Raw genomic sequence first — 15,644 nt, 5'->3', positions numbered from 1 at the left:
ACAGGAAGCCAGTGTAGGGAGGCTAGCACTGGAGTAATATGATCATTTTTTGTGGTTCTAGTCAGGATTCTAGCAGCCGTATTTAGCACTAACTGAAGTTTATTTAGTGCTTTATCCGGGTAGCCGGAAAGTAGAGCATTGCAGTAGTCTAACCTAGAAGTAACAAAAGCATGGATTAATTTTTCTGCATAATTTTTGGACAGAAAGTTTCTGATTTTTGCAATGTTACGTAGATGGAAAAAAGCTGTCCTTGAAACAGTCTTGATATGTTCGTCAAAAGAGAGATCAGGGTCCAGAGTAACACCGAGGTCCTTCACAGTTTTATTTGAAACGACTTTACAACCATCAAGATGAATTGTCAGATTCAACAGAAGATCTCTTTGTTTCTTGGGACCTAGAACAAGCATCTCTGTTTTGTCCGAGTTTAAAAGTAGAAAGTTTTCAGCCATCCACTTCCTTATGTCTGAAACACAGGCTTCTAGCGAGGGCAATTTTGGGGCTTCACCATGTTTCATTGAAATGAACAGCTGTGTGTCATCCGCATAGCAGTGAAAGTTAACATTATGTTTTCGAATGACATCCCCAAGAGGTAAAATAGTGAAAACAATAGTGAAATAGTGAAAACAATAGTGGTCCTAAAACGGAACCTTAAGCAACAACGAAATGTACAGTTGATTTGTCAGAGGACAAACTGATATCTTTCCGACAGGTAAGATCTAAACCAGGCCAGAACTTGTCCGTGTAGACCAATTTGGGTTTCCAATCTCTCCAAAAGAATGTGGTGATCGATGGTATCAAAGGCAGCACTAAGGTCTAGGAGCACGAGGACAGATGCAGAGCCTCGGTCTGACGCCATTAACGGGTCATTTACCACCTTCACAAGTGCAGTCTCAGTGCTATGATGGGGTCTAAAACCAGACTGAAGCATTTCGTATACATTGTTTGTCTTCAGGAAGGCAGTGAGTTGCTGCGCAACAGCTTTTTCAAAAAACTTTGAGAGGAATGGTAGATTTGATATAGGCCGATAGTTTTTTATATTTTCTGGGTCAAGGTTTGGCTTTTTCAAGGGGCTTTATTACTGCCACTTTTAGTGAGTTTGGTACACATCCGGTGGATAGAGAGCCATTTATTATGTTCATTACTCAGTTTGGGCGGGGTCGACCAGCTCTGAGAAGTCTTGGTGACTCCAAACTTCCATTTAAGAATGATGGCAGTCAATGTGTTCTTGGCGACCTTCAATGCTGCAGAAATCCCCAGATCTGTGTCTCGGGGCTCTACGGACAATTCCTTCGACCTCATGACTTGGTTTTTGTTCTGACATGCACTGTCAGGTGTGTGCCTTTCCAAAACAGGTGTGTGCCTTTCCAAATCATGTCCAATCAACTGAATTTACCACAGGTGGACTCTAATCAAGTTGTAGAAACATCTCAAGGATGATCAATGGAAACAGGATGCACCTGAGTTCAATTTCAAGCCACATTGCAAAGGGTCTGACTACTTATAATACATTTGCGAAAGTCTAAACCTGTTTTCGCTTTGTCATTATGGGGTATTGCGTGTAGATTGACGAGGGGGAAAAAAGTAATTTAATACAATTTAGAATAAGGCTGTAACAAAATGTGGAAAAAGTCAATATGGCATCGTGTTGTGACAACACCACAAATTTTAGTGGTCTTTTATTGTCCCCAACACAAGCTACACCTGTGTAATGATCATGCTGTGTAATCAATTTATTGATATGCCACACCTGTCAGGTGGATGGATTATCTTGTCAAAGGAGAAATGCTCATTAACAGGGATATAAACAAATGTGTGCATAAAATGAGAGAATAAGCTTTTTGTGTGTATGGAAAATGTCTGGGATCTTTTATTTCAGTTCATGAAACATGGGACCAACACTTTTACCTGTTGCGTTTACATTTTTTGTTCAGTGTAGTAAAACCCTGCAAAAGGGCGAACATAAACCGGCACTTCACTCCCCTATGCCCAATAAATAAGCACAACCTTCCCCAAAGCAAAAAAATATATATAATTTGATCCGCCACCCCACAGTACATTCTACCTGTCGCTTGATGATGAATTGACTAATTGAACCAGGTGTGCCAGTTTAGGATCAATTTAAAAATGCGAAATGTCTGTGAGGGCCTAGGAGAGGGTTGGAAACCCTGGTCTAGAGACAACACAATAAAAACCTCGAGTTCATTTCACTAGCAGGCACTACAGTTGTTAACTGCGATACATTGGTTTTCGTTTGTGAGAAACTAGTTAGCATCACACACTAGCTTAAACTGCGCTAGATCTGCACAATCGGCAGCCTAGGCTACACAGAGACAGTGTCACTGTAGTTGGCAGGTCTGCGGTTATCTGACAGGCAAGATAGCTGGCAAACCGATTAAACGGGGGTGATAAAATATGGACAAATCTGTAATCTTGTAATTTAAATCAGTTAAACATAGTCTAGTATTGGTGTATTCTGCACATAACATGACCGCATCAACAACAATTGCACACATTAACGTTAATCAGCTAGCCATGCTGCTAGTTCTGATAGCACGTTAAAAACAAGACTGCCCTGCGCAGTTCCAAGACCTTACCCAATTCCTTCGCCTTGCAGTAGGACACACTGCCATTGATGTTGAGGAGAATGTCTTCTGTCTTTTTAAGGGGGTCGAAGTTTTGATTCGCTGAATAAAATGGCTCCTGCTGATATGTTCCGATTAAGTTGGTGACGTAAAAGGAATAGTCAAGCAGAAGCTTTGCGTTGCCTCACTTGCATTCAAGGAGACACAGAGGGCGCTCTTGAGTCTTCAATTTCGACAGCAAAACATTCTACACTCCAAATAAATGTATAAAGAAATTATCAGTGCTATCCGGTGTCCTTGGGTCGTCCCTACCAATTAATATTTAAACTTCAATGGGGTAGATACGTCCCAAAGATCCCGGATAGCACGGAACATAAATAAACAATTTTATCTCTGAATCTATAAATAGCTCCGAGAATACAAAGAATTCAAAACCATTAAGCACTTTCTGACAAAAATGTTTTGCAAGAGATAAGACCAAACGATGAGGCCTCATCTAGAGCTATTGTTTAACCCTCAAATCTTTCAATAAAGCTCTAGTCTAGTTGACAAACAGTTTCAAACTTTTTTATATATATATTTTTGTTACCAACATTATCAGACAATTCATTCATCATTATAAAACCTAGTATTTGAACACTGCATTGTTAACAAAGCGCTTGTAAGTACACATTTTCCTTGACTGTTTTTACACCTGGTGTATCTTGTACACACAACAAATAAACTTTGAAAAAATGTCCTGCTCACTGACTTCCCTGTGTCAGCAGTTTTTCACTGCAGTACCGCAAGTACCAAATCCAACAGCAGCACGACAGTATGAAGCCTTTGGTACCTAAAAATAATTCAGCCCGTGTAAGCAAAACATACATTTACATATTCAAAGATTTACAAAGTCAAAGTTGGATTGCAAAAATAGTCAATTCAGAAACACGTACAATGACAGAATATAATTGAGTTCAGTCCACACACACAAGACACAGTTCATTCCATAGTCTCTATGAATGTGAAACCAGAGCATAGCTGATTACATGTCCGCCTAAGTTCCTTTTAAGTGTATGAGTGCTTACATTTCTGTGCAGGGGCAGGGAAATCCACAGTATTATACAGGAAGTCATAGAACAACTTTCCATTGCCAGCATGCTCCAGAATCAGTGCTAGCTTCTCCTGGCTCAGTTTGGCTAGGTGTGCCAGGCTATCTTCGTGTTTAACCAGAGCCTTGTAGTTCTTAGCATTGAGCCATGGCATCTGAAGCAGGAAGTCGTATGGCCTGTCATCACATCACTTACCTGCTTAGCATGTGTTGGTGGTAGTGTTAGCAGGCTCCTGACTGCTGACTCCTGACTCCTGAGCAGATCCAGGTTGGTGTCTTCTCTTCCCTTTCTCCACAGGAACCAAAATAGTGGCCTTCTCCCTGTATTCACACACACAGACACCCAGTCTGTCTGCTCTATTCACAAACCAACACATGGTATGGAAACTATAGGATGGTCATAATGTAATGCAGCAGATGTCTGACCTGATGAGGTGTTCGAAGGCTTGTTTCTCTTTAGCAAGACCAGTCAAGTTCCTCTGTTCCTCTGTGGAGCCGCCATAAATCAGGAAGTACACCCTGACAGAGGAGAAGGAAATGCTTCATGAGAGACTTCATCTGAAAACCAAATATGTAATCGACAAGATCATGTAAAATGAATATTACTATTATCTCACTCTCCAAGGACAGTTCTTCCAACTTCTTACCAGTTACTTCCAAAGTTTTCTGGCTGGAGCGGAGTGACTCGAGGAGGCTGAGGAAGGTGACACAGTCATAGTGGATGAGGTACAGCAGCAGAGTACGTAGGATCATCAGGTCCTGGACCAGAGACTTGGTTTTGACTCCCAGCTGGTGCCACACAAGGTCCAGGTAGTGACGGATGGTCTGGGGGTCAAACAGGTACAACAAGCAAGAATATGAGAGAAAGTCTGTAAGTGGTCAATAGAGTACAGTGGATACCTTGGTGTAAAGTGTGGAGATCACTGGAGACAAGCAGCTTGCAGTTGTATTTTTATATCACTAAGGCTAATCTAAAGAACACTACATTTACAATCATATTGAATAGTGTTATGTATGCAATGGCTATTGCTGAACTGCGTGAAGGTATTGATACTTAATTCCTAAGTAACTAAAAAGTCTGACCTTTTTGAAGGCATTCACAAGGCTGTTCTCCAGGGAGAGCTCCTCCTGTCACCATTGTGGGGTTGTATCACTTCAGCTCCTTCAGACAGGCGTTCATGATGTCCAGAGCTCTGGATGGCCCTCACAGCCAGGGTCAGACACACATCCACTACCTCTGGCTTGTGTCTGTCCAAAACAGAGCTCACGGATGCCTGGAACCAGAGAGAGAGAGTACAAAGAAAGAAAAAAAGAAAGAAATGACCTTATGGGCCTGTGCTCACACAAAGAGAGAAAGGAGAGTGCTTACACAGAGAGAAAGGATAGTGCTCAAACAGAGAGAGAAATGAGAGTGCTTACACAGAGAGAGAAAGGAGAGTTCTCACACAGAAAGAGAAAGGAGAGTGCTTACACGGAGAGAGAAAGGAGAGTGCTTATACAGAGAGAGAAAGGAGAGTGCTTACACAGAGACAGAAAGGATAGTGCTTACACAGAGAGAGAAAGGAGAGTGCTTACACAGAGAGAGAAAGGAGAGTGCTTACACAAAGAGAGAAAGGAGAGTGCTTACACAGAGAGAGAAAGGAGAGTGCTCACACAGAGAGAGAAAGGAGAATGCTCACACAGAGAGAGAAAGGATAGTGCTTACACAGAGAGAGAAAGGAGAGTGCTTACACAAAGAGAGAAAGGAGAGTGCTCACACAGAGAGAGAAAGGAGAATGCTCACACAGAGAGGGAAAGGAGAGTGCTCACACGGAGACAGAACGGATAGTACTTACACAGAGAGAGAAAGGAGAGTGCTCACACAGAGAGAGAAAGGAGAATGCTCACACAGAGAGAGAAAGGATAGTGCTTACACAGAGAGAGAAAGGAGAGTGCTTACACAAAGAGAGAAAGGAGAGTGCTCACACAGAGAGAGAAAGGAGAATGCTCACACAGAGAGAGAAAGGAGAGTGCTCACACGGAGACAGAAAGGATAGTACTTACACAGAGAGAGAAAGGAGAGTGCTCACCCAGAGAGAGAAAGGAGAATGCTCACACAGAGAGAGAAAGGATAGTGCTTACACAGAGAGAGAAAGGAGAGTGCTTACACAAAGAGAGAAAGGAGAGTGCTCACACAGAGAGAGAAAGGAGAGTGCTCACACAGAGAGAGAAAGGAGAGTGCTTACACAGAGAGAAAGGATAGTGCTTACACAGAGAGAGAAATGAGAGTGCTTACACAAAGAGAGAAAGGAGAGTGCTCACACAGAGAAAGAAAGGAGAATGCTCACAGAGAGAGAAAGGAGAGTGCTTACACAGAGAGAGAAAGGAGAGTGCTCACACAGAGACAGAAAGGAGAGTGCTTACACAGAGAGAGAAAGGAGAGTGCTCACAGAGACAGAAAGGATAGTATTTACACAGAGAGAGAAAGGAGAGTGCTCTCACAGAGAGAGCAATATGAGTATTTTTTTGAGAAGCTACAGCTTAGGGCATTGTTGTCAAACATCCCCGTCTTATTCGTATCCAGGAGCGATTGGTACCATGATCCGCAGTGATAAAACATAACTGGTATGTGAAAACGATGTAAACGATGTTTAGCTTAGATTTAGCCCGAGATGTACTCTTAAGGAGCCTGCCGTTACTCTTTAAGGTCCAAGGCCCTTACATGTTATTTTCAGATAGACTTGCTCTGGCAGCCAAAACCGCCAAATCTCAGGACTTATGCATGCTCACAGGACTCTACACACTCACAGGACTCTACACACTCACAGGACTCTACCCACTCACAGGACTCTATACACTCACAGGACTATAGACACTCACAAGACTCTACACACTCACAGGACTCTACACACTCACAGGACTATACACACTCACAAGACTCTACACACTCACGGGACTATACACACTCACAGGACTATACACACTCACAAGACTCTACACACTCACAGGACTCTACACACTCACAGGACTCTACACACTCACAAGACTCTACACACTCACAAGACTCTACACACTCACGCACACTGATACTCCAACACACACATTTATACTGACTACACACATGCACACACATACAATCTTCCTCTACGTAGCTGCTAATCTGTTTATCATATACCCTGATGTCTAGTCACCTTACCCCTATACATATCTACCTCCATCACTCCAATATCCCTGCACATTGTAAATTTGGTATTGGATCTGACCCTGTATATCGCTTCTTACTTTCTCATGTTCTTATTTCTTTAAAAGATTGATTGTGTGTTTTTGTTCTACCTTATATTATTTTTGGTATTACATTGTTATTGATTATTGCATTGATGGGTTTAGAGCTTGCAAGAAAGGCATTTCACTGTGCATGTGACATTAAAATCTGAAACTATACTCCATCTAAACATGACTCGATTCTCAATTGCAATACAGTTCTAGAAATATAAAGCCTTTCACTTTCATATCACATCCAAATCATTTCACAAATAGAAAATATACAGTGAAGACCGTTTTAACCGGCTTCATCACAGTTTCAGCCAACAACAGTATTTTAGAGTGACAAAATGTTTCTGGAGGCCATCTTCCAATACGCACAGGTGTTTGGAGCATGTTAGATAGCTAATTAGAACAGGTTGCCTCTCTGTCTTCCATCTGCCTTCTGAAAAACACGCACTGTAACATGGAAATATTGCCGTGTGGGTATACGAACCCTATAAAAACGTGTATTATTTTAACATTTTGTTTTTTGAAAATTATTTCTCGCCGATATGAAAGAGAAGGTCCTCATGCTTCCAAAACCGCACCGCAAGCGATGTGTGTTAATATAAAGACCGAGTGTCGGGGCTCTTAACAAAACGCCCCCATACAGAAGACGCCTTCTTCCAATGACTCTTATGTGTAATGTAATGGAACTGAGAGTCATGAGGAAGGTTGAGGCTATACACTGACCCAAAATGAAGTGTGCAGGTATCCTGTCAGTGAGGAAGTCCACCACTAGGATATGTCTGGTGACGAACAGGACCCCTCCCTGTGTGTACACTTTGTAGCGCTATGTGCTCTGGACATCACTGGTCACTGGCTGGGGAAGGTGGCTCACTCCCTCAGCTCGCAGCTCCTCTGTCAAGTACTCCTATACTTGGAGGAAATTGGAGCACACATAGGAACATGGGTTATTGGTTACTGTTACAAACTTTATACATAGAAGGACATGCACAAACTTTAGAGTTTGATTAACAAAGGTCTGCAACCAAGGGGGTCCATCATACCTGAACCCCTGAATCCATTGTGTTTGATGTGTTTGATACCATTCCAGTGATTCTGCTACAGCCATTACCATGAGCTGTCCTCACCAATTAAGGTACCACCAACCTCCAGAACATAGCCCAGGACCTACAGTAGCCCAAAACATAGCCCAACTGGGTACATACACACACACACACACACACACACACACACACACACACACACACACACACACACACACACACACACACACACACACACACACACACACACACATACACACACACACACACACACACACACACACATATACACACGTTGTGCTGCTAAAGTGTACACAGCTGGGCTATGTCCTGGGCTATGTCCTGTCAACCCACATTTTTCCATAATCAGTGAAGAAGCAGTGTGTAATCGTAGCTCAGAATAGAACAGGCTTGTGAATGGCACTGGAGGAGGGGGGTGTCTGTCTGCTTTTGACAGCACAGACACACACACACAGCTCCCACTCCTCCAACCCTGGCACTCCTCGTCAGATGGAGAAGTTGTTGACATGACTCACCTCAGTAGCTATTTAACACTGTGACCAGCATTTACATGCTTTAATGTTTACATTCGTACCGGTATTCACATTTTGATGCATTTCCAATCCAGAGCCATGCATACTATGAGACTTACAAAGAAGGATTTATCTACAGAATAATCTGCTTGTTTCACCGTCACCATAAAAAATGGGAAAATAGCTGTGAAGCACTTCCACTAAACACAACACAGAAAGATAGTTCCTTTCTCTTGCTGTTATTAAAGTGAAGTGGAGCTTGAGGGAGACCATCCCTGGGAGTACAGAGGACACAGAAGTGTTTCCACCAAAAAACATGACAATGAATTAATGATGTTGAGGAGGAGTTATCGTGCAGCATCACTTTATTGCCCATTGTGAAATGAAGATGCATCTTCTGCTGTCTTATGTTAGGCTATTCTTGATTCCCACAAGATAGACTGGACGCAGCACAGGGTCAGCCACAGAGTAGCCCACACTTTTGTCCAATAGCCTAGAGACGCAGCCTGGTTAGCCACAGAGTAGCCAATACTTCTGTCCAATAGCCTGGGGACACAGCACAGGGTCAGCCACAGAGTAGCCCACACTTCTGTCCGATAGCCTGGAGAAGCAGCCTGGTTAGCCACAGAGTAGCCAACACTTCTGTCCAATAGCCTGGGGACACAGCACAGGGTCAGCCACAGAGTAGCCAACACTTCTGTCCAATAGCCTAGGGACGCAGCCTAGTTACCCACAGAGCCGAAACTTAGGTAGGTTGTGAGGCTTTAACCGTGCTTGTGAAAAACCAGAATGAAAGACAGGCATCAATGTTTCAATAGGTTCATCTCCAAAACTATCTGCTGAGTGGCTGCATCCTAAAAGTCTGTTACATCACTGTTGTTGTCTGTTACATTTTCTATTTATTTTGACCTTTATTTAACTAGGCAAGTCAGTTAAGAACAAATTCTTATTTAAAATGACGGCCTAGGAACAGTGGGTTAACCACCTTGTTCAGGGGAAGCACTACAGATTTTTACTTTGTCAGCTTGGGGATTTGATGTAGCAACCTTTTACTACAGGCCCAATGCTCTAACCACTAAGCTACTTGCCGCACCAGGTAACATTAGTCTCATTGTCTGTTACATCACTCTTCTAGCAGGAATCCTCCTCTAGCATGACATTACTGAACTTCAGTCAACTCACTCCCTGAGTTAATTCAATTATTAATGCAAAAAAAAACACTTGTTTTATTTCAGCAGCCTGGAATCTAAACTGAATATTGCTCAATTTCACCATTATTCAGAGTGGATTCCAGGCTATACAAAAAATATGTGTTTTATTGTCACATACACCAGATAAGTGCAGGGAAATGTGTTGTTTTACAGGGTCAGTCATGGTAGTACAGCGCCCCTGGAGCAAATTAGGGCTACGTGCCTTGCTCAAGGACACATCAACAGATTTTTCACCTTGTTGGTTCAAGTATTTGAACCAGCAACCTTTTGGCTACTGGCCCAATGCTCTAATCGCTAGGCTACTTGCAGCAGGAAATATAAGCAATTTGTATAGAATGTATAGAAATCCTAAGTAAGAGAAGTCATGTCCTGTTCCAGAATGGCCTTTAGAGAGCACTACAGCACTGTCTCACTGCTACTCAACATAGTTCTCTATTATACTGCTCTGTTCCACAGTGTACTGTAGAACTCATCTAATGTTCACAGTCTGAACCTCTCTAAAAGAAGGAAAGACTAGGGTAAACTAGTCAGCTGATCGTATCTGGGTTCCCTTCCTGTTACATGAAGTGGGATAAAATGATCCATTAACATGCTATTTATGACCATATAGGTCCCTTGGTCACATGGAGGACCCACATGTTGAAATGCATGCATCGCATCCATTTTCCACTCATCTTTTTCTCCCTATAAGATGAGTAAAAAAATTACTATTTGTCAGCTCGTACCTTGCAGTTTCCTGACATCATTAAGGATTGTGTGAACAGCTTGAAATACAAGGCAGGCTGGAGGAGGAAGTAAGAGGAATCTGATGTATAAGAGCGACAGAGGACAGATGTGCAGGGCTTGAATAGTAGCAGAGCATTGTTAAATGAAGGAACCAAAATATACTGGGCTAATTATAGTACATGTTTTATGTAGAGAGAAGGAGTTAGAGAGAAGAAGAGAGCTCAAAAAGAAAATAGGACAGAAGATTTAGAATTTTCAAGCAGCCCACTTTTTCAGGGCAAAGAGATATACCATATCAAGCACAGTGCCTCTACCTTTCTGGTCCAACCATTGTTGACTACAAACCAAAAATGAGTCCCCTTTTAATTCATTCATTGAGCGTATTGTTTTCTCTGTACACTAAAATATAGATGAGGAGAAAAGCATATTGGCAGAGAGTTAGGTTGCTCAAACAAGTCAGGCAGCTTGAGAGTAGCTGCTGGGAAGCAACGATACACACTTGTTTACGTAACCAGGAGCTGATTATCAAAAAACAAGAGACCTACTTTTCAAGGGCTCCAATTTGCATATCTCCCTGTGACAAACTAAAATAAAACATCTTAAGAAAAGAAGCAACCTCATGGTCAAGACAAATGCATGAAAACCAGAGAGAGAGAAACAAAATGTATAGCTTTTATAAGAGGCATGAACAAGATTCTCTGCCTGTCACATTCAGTTTAGCAAATCAGTGTGACAGTGAATGGCAATAAAAGGAGAAGGAAATATGGTGTTTGGAGGCATAGCATAGGGGAGAGAAAGAAAAATGGATAGAAAAAAGAAAAATACACAAATAGTGAGTGTTGAAATACTGCAGTGACGGACTCGTCAGAAAGCATATTGGATTCAGTTAAGGGTTGCCAGCTAGGAGACAGAGAGACACACAGAGAGGTGGAGAGAGACAAAGACACAGAGACAGACAGACAGACAGACAGACAGACAGACAGACAGACAGACAGACAGACAGACAGACAGACAGACAGACAGACAGACAGACAGACAGACAGACAGACAGACAGACAGACAGACAGACAGAAGGAGAGACAAACAGACGGAGAGACAGACAGAAAGACAAAGAGATGCAGACAGACAGACAAAGAGATGGAGAGACAGACAGATGGAAAGAGAGATGGAGAGACAGACAGATGGTGGGAGATAGACAGACAGACAAAGAGATGGAGAGAGAGATGGAGAGAGAGATGGAGAACAGACAGATGGAGGGAGATAGACAGACAGACAAAGAGATGGAGAGAGACAGATGGAGAGTGAGATGGTGTTAAGAGAATTTTGTTCTCAATGTTCATAAACTGAACTTCAATTAAACTACTCAGTCTGCAACCCAGAATTTGTAAGATTCTAGTTGAATGAAACAGACAGAGTCCCAGCTTACAATAGTCAGAATGTTTATTTACGAGAGCTCTGAAAATCATACAATGCACATAGCCTTTTATACCTCACATTTGGTCATAAATGTCCCTCCTCTTCTCCTAATACTGTCAATATTGTTTATCATATCCTGCCATATATTACACAATCTACTGCAAGCCCAAGGTTTCTCCCCTCCCTGGGTAGGAAGACCTCCTTCCCTGTTATCAGATTCACAGTTGTCACAAGTTGTCTGCCACTGTCTCTTGTCTGGTAACAGTTCCTCTTTTTTATGCACATACATATAAGAATTCTAGTCTTATGATTCAAACACATTTTACTGCATTATACAGTGACAGGGTGGAATACTATTAGTTATGGCCTTAACATTAATTGGAACGTATTAATCATTTAGTCATTATCTTACCATTACCTTAAACAAATGAATCTCCATAACAGATGGAGAGACAGACAGATGGATGGAGAGAGAGACTGAGTGGGAAGTTTTGGAGACAGGGGAGCCACTTTCCACACTACACTTCATTACAACGAGGGAGAGTGTGTGGTGGGGAGGCAAGACGCTCAGGGAGAGTATCAGGGAAGATATATTTCCACAGTCACTCTCCTCCCGCAAGGAACCAACCAGCTCTGGGAAAATGTTGAATGTGATACTTAAGTTTCAACTTGGGTCCCAATGGGCCCCAAGTGGACCCATTTTCTAACAAAGCTATCTTTTGAGAATCAAGCCCAATCATGTAGGACAGGACGGAGAAGGTAGAGAACGATGGCCCCTCCCTTTCATCTCGTCTCTCATCTTCTCCTCTCCCAGACATCCTCATCTCACTTCTGCCCCCTCATCTTTGGTTTTAATACCCATCGAGCAAGATTCTAAAGGACACCATACAGGGATAGAAAAATCCTCTGACGGAACTCGGAATGAATATCCAGAATGATGGGATCGTTCCACTGCTCTGAGTCGGAATAAAGAACAGACTGATCACGGTTCTGACCCAACAGGGAAGCTCCTGCTAATATCTGCTGTATATTTTTGAGTAACATATAAACCCACAACACAACATGTGTCAAGCGGCTGATACACGGGGGGTCAAAGGCTAAAGAGAATTTAAAACATTAGCATTCCTGGGTAATTCCACCTAATCCAAACACTAACATTGCAGTATGGAGGTAAATCTAATTGAAGAGGGGATGAGAAAGCTAAGGGGGATATATCCAATGTGGGAGAAGATAGTGTTATTAATTAGCATTGTTGAGGGGGTTGTTTCATGAAACAGTGAGAGGGATTTAATTCTAAATATGCGTTGTATGTTATTATTGAACAATTAACCTTATCTGTGGACCGGCATTAAAGAAACATATTTGATTGGATTTCTGTTTTTGTAATCGTGCTTCTATTTTTACTAGTTCAATTAATAACATGGAGAGATGAATTGTTAGTGTCAACATGCTAAGCTCATGTAATCATGTAAAAACACACCATAGATAGAGGGGGATGAGGGAGCATTAATGAGAGATCACCGTGAAGCAGGACATAGCATACCAGCATACTTGGAAAAAGTGCTTGCTTGTTACAGGCTGTCATCCATGCTAGATCAAACAATGATAGGGTGATACACAAATATAGGCCAGATAACAAGTTACATTTTGATTTTCAAGGCAATATTCAAGGGGTTAAAGGTCAAATGGGTGAATATTAGCATAATGGAAATGATAATAGATTTAGGTCAAAAATCCTGACATTCTCAACACAAACGGAATAGATTATCAAACAAACACAGACTATGGAATGGGTGCATTAATAGTTACTTTTCATGAAGTTATTATGCTTTAAGACATTCAAATATACAAAAAATATGACAATTCTGATGTTTTCAGCTAGATTTGTGGTCTGTAGCATCACAAATGACCCTTCTCTGATGATGTAGACCCTTTGAAAAAACTTTGACCCCACTAAACCAGGAGAACTTTACCTTTTAAGAATATGACTTTCTGTACCAGAGATACAGTATTGGGTTTCAAATGTACAAGTAGCAATTCTGACCAAATTTAGTGAACAGACTATTTTATCATACATAAACACGCATAGAATATGGAATAAACATATTTATAGTTAATTTGTCATGAGTATGCTTTAAAAGGTCCAATGCAGACGTATTTTTTTATTTTATCTCAAAATCAAATTGAGAAAAGGGACAGTTAGAATTTTATTGGGAAGGGTTGTGTTTTTTTATATTATTGGGCACAAGGGAGGGTAGTGTGTTTTCTCCCTGTTTTACATTCGCTCTTCTGCAAGTTTTACTATATAATGTCTTCCATCCTAGCCACATGTCCTCATCTGCTTGCATGTTCCTCCGCAATATATAGGTGTTTTGGTACTTCCTTTATGACCTACTGTCACGACTTCTACCGAAGGTGGCTCCCCTTCCTGTTCGAGTGGTGCTCGGCGGTCGTCGTCACCGGCCTACTAGCTGCCACTGATCCTTTTTTCCCCTTTTCTGTTTATTGGTTTCACCTGTGTTTGTTTTAGGCTGATTGGTTGGGCTTTATTTACCAGCAGGCCCGCCTGCTGGTTGTGCGGGATTGTTTCGATGTACATGTGTACACGTCTGTGTGTCACGGTTTTCCCATGTTTTTTTTTTTTTGCTGGACTGTTTAAGTCCCCCGTGTTTGGGGCATTTATTTGGGTTGGCGTATGTTCACCATTGTGGTGCATTAAAATATTAGCACTACCCTGAACTCTCTGCTTCCTGCGCCTGACTTCTCATCCACTACACCCTGGGGCATTACACCTACGCTTTTCCATGCGGTAACTTTTACTATACCACAGGTCAATATAGTCTAACGGTCTATCCTGCCCTCCACTATTCATAGTGACAGTGGTAGGTGGATCATTTGCCCAGATCTGCAATAGGCTAACTACCACACAGAAAAGCATTCAAAGCTGGATACATTTTCAATATGAATCCACAAGAACAAATAGAAATAACTGATAGGCAGCAGGAGAAATGAGGTTCATCGTTGCACATGAAAAAACAGTGAAGACATGAGACATGCAGCTCAAAAAGCTGCCATATGGATCTTGTTTTAGGGACTATAGAAATATCCTACCTAGACTACCCAAACACCACAATGCAATGAATAAATGTTTTTTGTTTTTAAGGGAGTACAAAATTCTACTCTAGGCTGCAGTGAAAATGTCCTTTTAATAACGACACTGCACAAAATCCCTGTGATTTGAATGTTTCTTTCCAGTTGGATCAGTTTTGGGTCTACTCTCTACAATTTATTATGTCTAGAAAGGCACACAAAGCCAGTCACAATCTTTTAATCTGATTAGGTTACTTCAAATGTCTCCTGTAGGCATGCACACATTCATTCAAAATATAATTTCATCAACTTCAACATGGCTTGACGTTAACCAGATTGCCATCCAACCTTTATATGTGAATAAAGTACATGTAGGATAAAAACTGTCACGACGCCATGCAGTTTATTAGGCTATACCTGCACTGTATCTGCAAGCTGTTGGCAACCGGAGGGAACAAAACTCTAGACCACCTTTACTCCAGACACAGAGATGCGTACAAATCTCTCCCTCCATTTGGCAAATCTGACCATAAACCTATCCTCCTGATACCTGCTTACAAGCACAAACTAAAGCAGGAAGCACCAGTGACTCGGTCAATAAAAAAGTGATCAGATGAAGCAGATGCTAAACTACAGGACTGTTTTGCTAGCACAGACTGGAATATGTTCCGGGATTCTTCCGATGGTATTGAGGGGTACACCAT

The 15,644-nt window shown here is 41.8% G+C and overlaps 1 protein-coding gene across 1 annotated transcript in view; it reads right to left on the bottom strand.

Annotated features, from left to right (window-relative positions):
• The window catches only part of LOC129861950 (myocardin-related transcription factor B-like), a 54,983-nt gene extending 47,191 nt beyond the window's left edge, over positions 1 to 7,792 (bottom strand). The window contains exons 1-5 of the mRNA XM_055933181.1: positions 7,648 to 7,792; positions 4,756 to 4,946; positions 4,320 to 4,497; positions 3,869 to 4,191; positions 2,595 to 3,414 (exon numbers count right to left, since the gene is read on the bottom strand). The gene's annotated coding sequence lies outside the window, so the exon portion shown is untranslated. The remainder of the gene's footprint in view (positions 1 to 2,594; positions 3,415 to 3,868; positions 4,192 to 4,319; positions 4,498 to 4,755; positions 4,947 to 7,647) is intronic.
• Between the last annotated feature and the right edge of the window lie 7,852 nt (positions 7,793 to 15,644).

The sequence above is a fragment of the Salvelinus fontinalis genome, chromosome 1 (genome assembly GCF_029448725.1).
Source record: "Salvelinus fontinalis isolate EN_2023a chromosome 1, ASM2944872v1, whole genome shotgun sequence".
NCBI classification, from domain to species: domain Eukaryota; kingdom Metazoa; phylum Chordata; class Actinopteri; order Salmoniformes; family Salmonidae; genus Salvelinus; species Salvelinus fontinalis.
This window is presented reverse-complemented; position numbering and strand designations above follow the sequence as displayed.